Source organism: Phascolarctos cinereus, unplaced genomic scaffold, assembly GCF_003287225.1.
Source record: "Phascolarctos cinereus isolate Bilbo 61053 unplaced genomic scaffold, phaCin_HiC Scaffold_3;HRSCAF=262, whole genome shotgun sequence".
Lineage (NCBI taxonomy): Eukaryota > Metazoa > Chordata > Mammalia > Diprotodontia > Phascolarctidae > Phascolarctos > Phascolarctos cinereus.
This window is the reverse complement of record NW_027555736.1, coordinates 252,885,857-252,898,848: the sequence shown is the minus strand read 5'-3', so window position 1 is coordinate 252,898,848 and position 12,992 is coordinate 252,885,857. Positions and strand designations below refer to the sequence as shown.

The following is a 12,992-nucleotide window of genomic DNA, read 5'->3' as shown; positions in this document are numbered from 1 at the left end:
ATAAACTCAATAATACTCAATAAACATAGGTCTATATGCCAAACTACATGTGTAGACTTTTTTGATTTCTGGTCTCTGATAATTATATGATTGTTCTACCAGCTATCCTGTGTGAGTTGAATCTTTGCTATAAACCTCAGCTCAAAAATTCTAACATGAAAATTTAAAAATTAAAAAAATAGACTGCCATAGTGATAAGAACTAAGAGGTGTTGTCTCTAACCAGAAATCATTTCACAAATTCATGTGTACCACCATCAATATATCAGTACTCAAGAAGACAGAGATAACCCATTTACCCTCGTCACCTTCTGATATTATTACCTAATCAAAAACCTTTCTTAGATTATGTGAAAACCCAGTTGAAGTAAGAAACAATTTGGAACAACTTCTTTCTGTATAGCAATCCACTGGGGCAGATTTAAACCAACTGTTATCAAGCTTGTTGCCTAGTAAACAAAGCTCAGCCCTATGCATAACTAAAAGGTGGCCAAATAATTTACTTGACACTAATCAGAATTTCTAAGACAAGCAAAATATCTCTACAGGGCAGTCTTGTGGGTATGCCCAAATCAAATTGATTGAGACCATGCATTATGCAGAAAAAACTTGGGTTTTGTGTCCTTTAATAGTTTTAAACCATTACAAAAGACTATTGGAGGGATTCAGAATTCAAAATGAACTAAGGATTCTTTGGTCACCTATTTATTAATAAACCTATTTTAGTAACAGAGTGTCATTATTAAAATTTCCAGCCCCTACTCAATGAGCTGAGGGAAAGGAAGGAGAATAATGCTGTGACTAGAAAGGAAAGTCCCAAACAAAGCCAAACCCAGTAGGAAACGGTAGGCATGGTCTGGAAATATTCAGTTCCAATTTCTTCTCAGAAGAAAAAAAGGAGTAGAAAGGAAATCATAACGAGATATTTCATTTGTTTCTTGGTTTCAATGCGTTCATAATGAACATAATGAACATAATGATAATTAAATAAAGTTGTGGTCATAATTACTGTAACTGCTCCTTATATGAGTAACATGTTCCCATGCACAAAAACTAGAGCAACGGTATGGAAAAATAGACTTGGTCAGCAATTTTTCCTCAAATTCTAAGTTTGAGGAAAGCCAGGACTCACCTGGAAGGGCCTTCAATATACTGTTAAGTTCCAAGAAAATGCAGTAGTCAAGAATTTCAATTTTAAAAGGAAGTGCATATATACACAGGAAGACAAAATCTTAATACTGTAACCACCCATCAAAAAGATGGAAGTCCAGAGGCTAATGATTCTGGTACTATCTACTACTATTCCCAACATACAGCTGCAGAATTTGATTAGAAACCTTAAAAAGCTTCCACTTTAGGAGATATTCACAGTGTCCTTAAGATATATGTTTAAAGTTTTGTGACCCACATGAACTCACACCCCTGGAGGTGTTAGCTTTACCAAACCAAGCAGAATGAAGCTAGCCTATGGCAAATCCTGTAGCTGTCCTCTGAAAATTTGTATTTATAGATTTTCCTGAAGTAGAACTTGAATAACTCATCTTAGAAAGACAAATGCTAAGATGTTACTGGATAGCAGACACAAGATAGTAGAGTAACAGGGAAAAGTATAGACCAGATCCTTGAAGCCACTTCCTTTCAAAGATCTAGAAAATGAATTAGAAAAAGTTTTAATAGGAAAAATCCAAGAAAAAATTATTGCTAAGTCATTTCCCAACCAGATGGGCTTAGGGAGATATATAGAAGCTTGTGAACACTAGGGATTGGGTTTGGCTATTCCCAAACCCAAGGATTGAAAAAATGATAAGGGGGGAGGGCAGAGCCAAGGTGACAGAGTAAAACCAATGATTTGCTTGAGCTGTCCCCAAACTTCTCTAAATACCTGTAAAAAATGGCTCTAAGGAAATTCTAGAGCAGTAGAACCCACAAAAAGACAGAGTAAAACAAATTTCCAGTCCAAGACAACCTGGATGGTTGATGGGAAAGGTCTGTTGCACCAGGTTGGGAGTGGAGTACAGTTCAGCGTGGGCCACACAGGCAAAGACAGTGCCTCAACAAACCTGGAGCCAGCTTCAGGGTACTGAATCACTAGCAGTTGTAGCAGTTTCCAGACTCCTCAACCCACACAAATGCCAAAGACAACTTAGGTGGTCAGTAGGAAAGGTCTGTTGGACCTTGATGAGAGAGGAGAGTGGTCTGGTCCCAGTCCTTGCCCAGCCCTGGGGCTATGCCTGCTTCTGGAGCTCTTGGCCCACAGTCTGTGGGGGAATCTAGTGGCTGATCAGAGGGAGATTGCAGGGATCTCTTTGGTGTTGAGGAAGGATTCTCTTGCTTTGCCTGTGCTTGGATCTGGGTCACAGTCCTGGGTAATGTTCCTGGAATGAGGAAGAGTGTTGGCATAGTGGAGCTTGTAGCAATGGTAAAGAGAAAATCCTCCTCATAGTTCCAAGGCAAAAGAGAGTGCTTGTGGTCACTCATAGATCAGCACACAGGCCAAAAAAGGAGTAAACACCTCACCTTTGATGACATCACCTTGGAAGAACTGAAAATTTGCAGGTCCCTAGGAGTATCTCTGAAAACAGCTGCATAAAACCCACAAAGCTTAGGACAGTAAATCCTCCACACTGGAAGCAGACCCCTACCTTAACAAAGAGTTTAAAAGTCAAGTAGTTGTCTGGGAACATGAGCAAACAATGCAAAAATACTCAGACCCTAGAATTCTAGCTCAGCCCTCTCACTGGCAGGACAAAATTAGCCCTGGATAAGGACAGTGAGGGAGAGATCACAGAAGCGGAAAATAGTCAGCAGGCACAAGTAAAGAAGTTTTAAAAATTAATTTTAAAAAAATGAGGAGGAGGAGTGAAAGGAGTTTCTACTTGACTACCTAAGAGAGAGAAGAAAAGAAAAGATGAAAAGAATGAAAAAGCTAAGTAAAAGAAAGAAAAAGGATCTAATAAGCAAACTCCAAAATTGGTAAAAATAATCATTTTAGGGGGTTGGGATGAGTGAATGAGATCCAGGGGGCATGTGGTTGCCTTAAAATACCTGAAGAGAAATAGTACTATGTCTACAGAGGAAGAGGGGGGAAAACTTTATATGTTATACGTACATGTTATAGACAAACAGAGGAAAATTAAAACCTAACTCATAATGTAATTTAATGTAAATTGATTAAACAATTGAATGAAATAAATAAGTGACAGATTAGATATGAAAACAAAAGCCCACAATCTGTTACTTACAAGAAACACATTAAATAAAAAAAAAAATTTAACAGAAAAAAAGGGCTGAAAAAAATGGCTTTTCATTAAGTGGATCAAAAAAAGCAGTTGCCATTATGCTATCATAAAGCAAAACAAAACATTTAAAACATAAAAAGGGAACTTTCTTCTACTAAACTACATTCTACTAAAGGAATTATCAAGCCAATATCAGTATTAAACTTCTGTGTTCCTTATGCCTTAATATCCAAATTCATAAAGGAAACATAGATAATACCATAATAGTTACAGATAAATATAACAAAGACAAAAACAAAAGACTATATTGAATTGAATAAATTGCTTAGAGAAATTAAAGCTAAGTATACTGAAGTTTGTAGTACGAGAGGGATGGCAGGGAGTAAAGAGTGTTTGTGACTGTGTGGCTAGGGGCCCTAGCTGTGGCTCAGGAGTGGAGAGAGGAGTGCCTGAGGTTAGCTCCCAGACAAAAGCTTAGAAAACAACAGTACATAAAACCTGTAGCCTGGGGCATCCTTCCACATACCTCAGGACTGGAACCTAACTATAATAAAAAGCCACTAAAAATATAATAATAATAATAACAATGAGTAAGCAAAGGAGAAAGAACCCAATCATAAATAGCTACTTTTGGGACAGAGATCTGGATTCATACTCAGAAGTTAGTGAGTCAAAAAAAAAAAAGCCAAAACATTCCTACCTTAAAGAAAAATACCAAATGGTCAGAAGCTTAAAAATAGTTCTTGGAAGAGCTTACAAAGGAATTTTAAAATCAAATGAGAGAAACTGAAGGAGAGTTAGGGGAAAAAATAAGAGCAATCCAAGAAAATTATGAAAAGAAAGTCAACCAATTGGAAAGAGATCCAAAATCTTAAGGAAGAAAATGACTCCTTAAAAACTAGAATTGGGCAAAAGCAAGCTAATGATGTCATAAGACACCAAAAATAAGAAAACAAAATCAAGAGAATGAAAAAATAGAAGAGAAAGTGAAACATCTCACTGAAAAACAATTAATATGGGAGATAATTCAGGGAAGACAGCAGAGTAAGTGAGGAAATTTTTCCTCCACAAAAGAGATAAAATAGCACCTGAAGACAAACAATGGGGAGAGGGGATGCAAAATCAATAAGAATAGGGGCACAATAGGAGATTCTCTTGGGACAATCCAAAAAGATCAGAAGAAAAATCCCAGGATGAGGTTTGGTCCCTGAGAAGAGTAAACACCTCCAGGCTTGTCCAGGTTAACAACAAGCAGCAAGATCTGGGGTTGGTTACTTTGGGAGGTCCCCTCAGCCCCAGCCCCCAACACTTCTACCTCCAGGATAGTGAGGGGACTTGGATGTCTGAGCTGGGGAAGTTTGAGGGAACCTCTGTTGACAAGGAACATTAGACCTAGTTATGCAGTGGAAAGGTGAGAAGAAACCAGCACACACCCAGTGAGTGCAGAAGCAGTGATGTAGAATGCCCTGGCTGTAGGTATTTACAGGAGGCTGGAGATTTGGCTTTGGTTCCAGGCTAGAGTGGAGAACTGAAGATCTGGGACATGTAGCACCACCCTCCATACCCCAGACTAGAGGTGATTTCAAAAATTAAGTTATTGCTATCAAAAAAATGCACAAAGGAGAAAGAATTCAACTATACAAAGTTATTATGGGAATAGAGAAGGCTGGGGTTCCTCTTCAGAGAAGGATATGGAAGCAAAGAAGCCCTCTTCTACTCCAAAGAGTAATATCAAATTGTCACCTGCCTAAAAAGAATTTATAAAAGAACTTTAAAAAAGACTTTAAAAATCAAATGAGAGTGATTGAGGAAAAACTGGGGAAAAAGAAGAATGATCCAAGAAAAACACAATGATTAAGAAAAGAAAGTCAACCAATTAGAAAAGAAGATCTAGAATCTTAAGGAAGAAAATGACACTTTGAAAATTAGAATTGGGCAAGGCAAAGTCAGAGGTCAAGCAGTAATTAACAAAATATAAAGAGTGAAAAAATAGAGAATGTGAAACATCTTATAAGAAAAACAACTGATCTGGAGAACAGATCAAGAAGAGAAAACATAAGAATAATTGGACTACCTGAAAGCTGTGATCAAAAAAAGAATCTTGATACAATAACAAAAGAAATAATTAAAGAAAATTGTCCTGAAGCATTAGAACAAGGGGAAAGTAGAAATAGGGAAAAAAGCTCCATCAATTACCACTTGAAAAGGATCTTATAAGTAAAACTTGTGGAAATGTTATAGTCAAATACCAAAACCCCCAGCTCAAGGATAAAATATTAAGAGCAACAAGAAAAAAAGCAATTTAAAAAGGTGGTACCACAATTAGAATCACGCAAGAACTAGCAGTGGAGACACTAAAAGACCACAGACTTTGGAACACTATATATCAAAGAGCAAAAGAACTGGGGCTCTGGCCAAAATTATCATACCCAGCAAAGTTAAGCATAATTCTGAATTTTAAAAAAATGGATTTTGAATTAATCATCAGACTTTCAGGACTTTGTTTAAAAAAAAAACCTGAATCTGAACTTAATAGAAGATTTAACATACAAGAGGCAAGAGAAACATAAGGTACCTACCAAAGACTGATTACAAGGGATTCAATAAGGACAGACTGTTTACATTTTATATATGTAAAATGTAAAATGTATGTCTAAAAGGTAGACCTGAGTATGATATGACTTCAAAATGTAAAAGCATTTAAGAATATCTAAAAAGAGTGATTATTTTATGCAAATGAGGTACAAAAAGAAGAATCAACACAGAGGAATAAGATGGGGGAGGAGGGCTACTAGTTTTAATAACCTACTTTCATTAAGAATGGGTTTAAGAAGGAACAATACACATATAGCTAGAAGAGTATAAAAGTCTTTTAATTTCAGAAGAAATAAAATGGTAAGGGCCTAGAGAGGGGGAAAGAGGATAAGGGAGGGAGCTCTAGAGGGAAAGGTGGAGGAATAGGTTAAAGGAGGTTGCAGAAGCCTGTTTAGATCAATTGGAATGGGAGAATAGGAGAGGGACCCTTGGAGGAGGGTAGGCACAGTAACAGGAGGACAAGGTAGCAGGCAGAAGTAAAGCAGAGGAGTCAGGAGAGATAGAAAATGAGAGAAAAGCACAGACATAAAAACGAAGATCAAGAGTAGAATTTGTTAGGAAAAGTATATGTGTACATATGTACACATGTATGTATATATACACGTAAGTGTGTGTATATATATATCTATATCTATATATAGATATATAGATATATATATATATCTGTGTATGCATATATCTATACATATAAATATATCTGTACTTAATTGTAGCCTTCTAGGGGAATAGGGAAGGGGGGGAAAGAACAAAATAAAAAGTGTACAGGAGAAAGCAAAAAAGAAATGAAAACAAACAAGTGAATCAAAAAGAAAACTTACAAGGAAGCAAAGAAAAGATGGACAACTCTCAACATAACATGTAGTATTTATCATACAGGCTTCCTTGAGATGAAAATTTATCATTACATATTTTGAACCCTCTCTTATGTCTTGCTATGCACGTAACATGCTTTTTTCCTTTGTATTTTAGTTTCAATATTAAAGTTTATGATAGTTTATTTTTCTTTTCTCTATTCTGTATTTGTGCTCTGGTGTTTGAGTCTAAAAGATAAAAGAAAACAACTAATGTAGAGAAGAGATCAATGAGAGACAACATAAAAATTGTTGAACTATCTGAAAATTATGATTAAAAAAAGTCTAGATATGATGTTATAGGAAATTATTAACAAAATCATACTAGAATAAGAGGGGAAAATAGAAATAGAAAAAAAATTCATCAATCACCACCTGAAAGAGACTCCAAGATGAAAACTTACAGAAATAGTATAGCCAAGTTTTGAAGCTCCGAGGTTAAGGAGAAAATACAACAAGCAAAAAGAAAAAGAAAGCAAATTAAATACTATGGAGCTACAGTCAGGATAACACAAGATCTAGCAGCTAATACCTTAAAAGACCAAAGGTCTTGGAACTTCATAGTTCTTTTTTTTTTAATTTATTTTTAGTTTTCAACATTCAGGGGTTTTGGGGTTTTGTTGTTGTTGTTGTTGTTGTTTGTTTGTTTTGGTTAGGCAATGGGGATTAAGTGACTTGCCCAGGGTCACACAGCTAGTAAGTGTTGTGTCTGAGGCTGAATTTGAACTTAAGTCCTCCTGAATCCATTGTATCATCTAGCTGCCCCTCAATATTCAGTTTTATATGATTTTGAGTTCCAATTTTCCCCCCTCCCTCACCAAGAAAGCATGTAATATAGGCTATACAAGTACAATTATATTGAACAGTAGTCATGTTGTGAAAAAAGAATCAGAACAAAAGGGAAAAATCATAAGAAAGAGAAAAAAAAAGAAAATAGTGTGCTTCAATCTGCATTCACACTCCATAGTTCTTTTTCTAGATGTGGATAGCATTTTCCATTATGAGCCTTTTGGAATTGTTGCAGATCATTGTATTGCTTAGAAGACTCAAATCTATCAAAGTTGATCTTCACACAATGGAACATTGTATTTCAAAGAGCAACCAAGAATAAGTTACCAAGAATGTATAATCCTAAATGGAAAAAAAAAACGTGCATTTAGTGAATTGAAAATTTTCAGGTGTTCATGACAAAAAAAGAGCAGAACTCAATGGAAAAAAATGACTTATAAGATCAAGGAGAAGCATAAGGTAAACATTAAAGAGTAATTATAAGGGACTCAATATGTCAAACTGTTTACTTCTTATACGGGAAAATATCTGTACTCAAGGTTATTATCATTACTTGGGTATTTAGAAATATGCATAGATAAAAGGCTTGGTGTTGGGTGGAGTATAACAGGATGATTCTAAAACATAAAATTGGATTTAGAGGTAAAATAGAGTAATTATACAAATGAGACATGAATAGAAAAATTTTTACCGTAAAAACAGGTGGAAATAGAGGATTGGTAGTGTTGCTGTTACATGAGAACTGGGTTAAAAAGGGAAAAACATACACATACAGAAGGGTATAAAATTCTTCCCAATCTATAAAGAAATTGGGGGGCAATGGAATAGGAGGAAAGAAGGACTTTCAGAAAGGTGTGTAAATCAAGAAGTAGAAGGGTGGGAGGAGAGGATAAAGGAGAAATGCTTAAAGGGGTGGGTAGATTAAGGAATAGGAGTGCAAAGTGTGGTTAGAAGTAAATTCAACACAGGAGAAGGGACAGAATAAATAAGATGAAAAGATAAATCATAAGGAAAAATAAGATAGAGGGAAATTCACAACTAGTAACTATAACTTTGAATGTGAATGGGAGGAACTCACCCATAAAATGGAAATATATAGTAGAATGGATTAAAAATAAGAATCTGAAAATACATTGTTTACAAGAAGCATGATTGAAAACACACAAAGTTAAAATGAAGATCTGGAGTAGAATTTATTTTGCTTCAGCTGATGTAAAAAGAAAAAGCAAGGGTAGCATTCATGATGTCAGCCAGTTAAAATTAAAATGGATTTAGTTAAAAGATGTAAACAATATTCAATATTGTTTTAGAAATACTAGCAACAGCAACAAGAGAAGAAAGAGAAATGGAAGGAATCAGAATGGCAAATAAGGTAAAAAAACTAACTCTTTTTACAGATGATATGATGACATATTTGAAAAATGCTAAAGATTTAACTAAAAACTAAAAGTTGAACCAATTAATAATTTTAGCAAAACAACAAAATATAAAATAAACCCACATAAAAATCAGCATTTCTATATATTCCCAATAAAAGCTTGTAAGAGATAGTAGGAGATATCCCATTTAAAATAACAGTAGACAGTATGCAATATATGTGAGTATATCTGCCAAAACAGACCTAGGAACTACATGAACATAATTATAAAACACTCTTTATACAAATAAAGTCAGATTTAAATAACTGGAGAAATATTAATTTTTCATAGGTAGGCAAAGTCAATATAATAAAAAATTACAATTTTACCTAACTGATCTATTTACTTAAGGCCATCTCAATTAAATTACCAACAAAAAATTTTACTGAGTTAAAAAAAAATTAACAAAATTGATTTGTAAGAACAAAAGGACAAGGGTTTCAAAGTAACTAATGTAAAAAACATGTAAAGAAAGTAGGTTTAGCAATACCAGATACTATAAGGAAGAAATTATCAAAATTATCTGGTACTGGCTAAGAAAAAGAAAGGTAGACCAGTGGAACAGGGTAAACAAATAATACACAGTAGTAAATTATAGTAGCCTTGTGTTTGACAAATATAAAGATTTAAGTTTTGAGGATAAGAATTCATTATTTGCTAAAAAAGGAAAGCTAAAAACACTCTGGCAGAAATTGGGGATAGACCAATATCTTGGACCATTTATCAAGATAAGGTCAAAATGGATATATGATTTACATCTAAAGAAAATTTGAAACATGGAACATATTACCTATCAGACTTCTGGACAGGTGAACAATTGATGAATAAATATGACATAGAAAGCATTGTGAGGTGTAAAAATGGATTACATTAAATTGAACAGGTTTTGTACAAATAAAACCAATGTAATCAAGATTATAAGGAAAGCAGAAAACTGGGGGAAAGAATATATAGACAGTCCCTCAGATAAAGGTCTCATATCTCAAATATATAAAGAACTTTGTCAACTTTATAAGAATATGATTCATTCCTCATTTGATTAAATGGTCAAAGGACATGAACAGGCAGTTTTTCAATGAAGAAATCAAAACTATATGTAGTCATATAAAAATACTCTAAATCATTATTGATTAGAGAAATGCAAATTAAATCAACTTTGAAATACCATCTTATCCCTATCAGATTGGCTAAAATGATAGATGCCCTTCAATTAGGGAATAGATAAACAAGTTGTGGTATATGATCATGAATGAATGCTACTTTGCTAAAAGAAATGATGAGCTGCTTGATTTTAGAAAACATGGAAAGACTTACATTCATTCTTCAGTGATCTTTTGGACCTCTTTTTCCATTTGGCCAATTCTGCTTTTTAAGGCATTCTTCTCCTCATTACTTTTTTGGAACTCTTTTGCCATTTGGGTTAATCTGTTTTTTAAGGTGTTATTTTCTTACTAAGAGAATGTTGTACACAGTAACAGAAATATTGTTCTAAGAACAACTTGAGTATCATAAATTCTCAAACCAACTACAAAGGACCTATGAAGGAAGATGCTATCCACCTCCAGAGAAAGAACTAATAAATAGAAGTATGGTTAATATGGTTTTTACTACATAGAGCTCTATATACGTATGTTATATAGTATACATGTATATTTGTGTTTAGTTGTAGCCTTCTTAGAGCACGGGGGAAGGAGGAAGAAAAAAATAAAAAGTGCACAGCAGGAAAGAAAGGAAAACTTAAAAGGGAGCACAGAAAATCAGGGTAGTTTTGAAAACAATGTGTAACATTTTTACATAGTTTTAAAAGAAAACAGTAAAGTGTTTGAAATGGAATTTCATGGTTTTATATGGAATTCTCTCTTTATGTTGTGCTATGTACATGGAAATTTCCCCTTCTTTGTCTTTTTCTATTTAAGTTCTAAATGAATAAAAAAAAATTTTTTTAAACTTATTCTTTCTTTTAAGTGTGACTGCTGCAGAATAAATGTACTTCTCAGCCTCAGTATCATATGGAACTTTAACAAAAATTAACTATGTATTAGGACAAAGAGATATTGCAAATATTTACCAAAAGGTAGAAATAGTAAACACATTACTTACAGAACATAACAGAATAAAAATAGTAATTGGTTCAGAGAGCACAAAGAACACAAAACCAAATGGAAATTTAAACCAGAAAAATCCTAAATGGTAATCATTAAAGAAAAACTATTATTTGAATGAAAATGGTAATGATGAAAGAACATGCCCAAATTTCTGAGATATAAGCAAAAGCAGTACTTAGAGGGGAAAATCATATCATTGTAAGTTAATATCAACAAAATACAAAAGAGAGAATTAAAGAACTGAATACACATTTCTTAAAAATTAGAAATTCAATAAATTAGCAAAGTAAGCAGCAAAAAGAGAAACTAAAATTAAGGAATAGATAAAGTGGAAGCAAAAAAATTCCTATAGAAATAACAAATAAAACTAAAAGCTAATACTTTGAAAAGGCTAATAAATTTGATAAATCTTTACCAATCTGACTAAAAAGAAAGCAGAAACTCAAATTATGACCAAATAGATATTTTAAGTCTCTAAAGCAAAAGGAAACAGAAATAGCTATAGAGGCATTAACAGAGGGCAAAAATATAACAAAACAAAACAAAAAACCTCCTGCTCTTGACACAGAATTTTATCTAATTTTTAAAGAACAATTAGCACCCTTATTACGCAAATTATTGGGAAAGAAAGCATCCCACTAGAATTCTTTTATCAGACAAATAGTGCTAACAACAAAAATTATTTAGAAAAACAAAAGATCTAGAATATAAAGAGAAATGATCAAAAGAGTTGGGGATAGAGAAGAAGGACTTCCAGACTATAGTCAAACTATACTATTAAACAGCAGTTATCTAACCCCTCCTGAATCACTGCCTTGTGGCAAAAGGACTTATGCAGCAAAATGAAAGTATGAGCAATGCCATGCAGGGTTACCCAAGATGAACAGGTAATAGTAAAGAGTTCTGGAAAAGAGTGATCCATTGGATAAGGAAATGGCAAACCACTCTAGTATCTTTTGCCAAGAAAACCCGAAGAACATGATAAAGGAAATGGCATTGGAAGATGAGCCTCTAAAGTCCAAAGATGTCCAATATGCTACTGGGGAAGAGTGAAAGACAACTACAAGTAGCTCCAGTACTAATGAAGCAAGCTGGGCCAAAGCTGAAAGGAAGCTCAGCTGTAGATGCATCTGATCAGTATTGCATAGAAACCTGGAATGTCAGATCTGTGAACCAAGGTAAGCTGGATGTGGTCAAATAGGAAATTGAAAGATTAAACATTGATATCTTGGGTGTCAGTGAACTTAAATGGAACCGAATGAGTGAATTTAATTCAAAAACTACAGTGGTAAAAAATTCCTTAGAAGAAATGAAGTAGCCCTCATAGTCAACAAAAGGGTGAGAAATGTAAGACTGGGGTATAATCTCAAAAATGAGAGAATGGGATCTATTTGAATCCAAGGCAAATCATTGAACATCACAGCAATGTAAGTCTATGCTGTAAACACTAATGCCAAAATTGATTCGTTTTATGAAAACCTGCAACAACTTCTAGAAGTAACCAAAAAAAAAAAAAAGACATCACATCCATCATAGAGGAATGGAATGCTAAAGTAGGAAATCAAAAGATAATTGGAATAACATCCATGTGTATAGTCTCCTTTTGGGTTGTTGAAAAAGCCATGACCAGTGAGTTATCTTGACAAAACTCTTAGTCTCTGCCCTGCTTCATTTTGTATTCCAAAGCCAGACTTGTCTATCACCATGTGGTAAATATCAAAATCAGACTGATTATATATTTTGCAGCCAAAGGTGAAAAAGCTCTATGCAGTCAGGTAAAACAAGACTGGGAGCTGAGTGTAGCTCAGATCATGAGGTTCTTATTGAAAAATTCAGACTTAAATTGAAGAAAGTAGGAAAAACCATAAGACCACAAATATATGGTCTAAAAAAACATTCTTGATTGACATAAAGTAGAAGTGCAGAAGAGATTTAAAGGAGTAGATAGCATGCCTGAAGAACTATGGGTAAAGATTTGCAATATTGTGCAGGAGGA

General features: G+C 34.1%; 1 protein-coding gene across 3 annotated transcripts in view; it reads right to left on the bottom strand.

The window, feature by feature from the left end:
* LRFN5 (leucine rich repeat and fibronectin type III domain containing 5) overlaps window positions 1-12,992 on the bottom strand; it is a 332,903-nt gene that overhangs the window by 90,813 nt on the left and 229,098 nt on the right. The gene's annotated exons all lie outside the window — the stretch shown is intronic.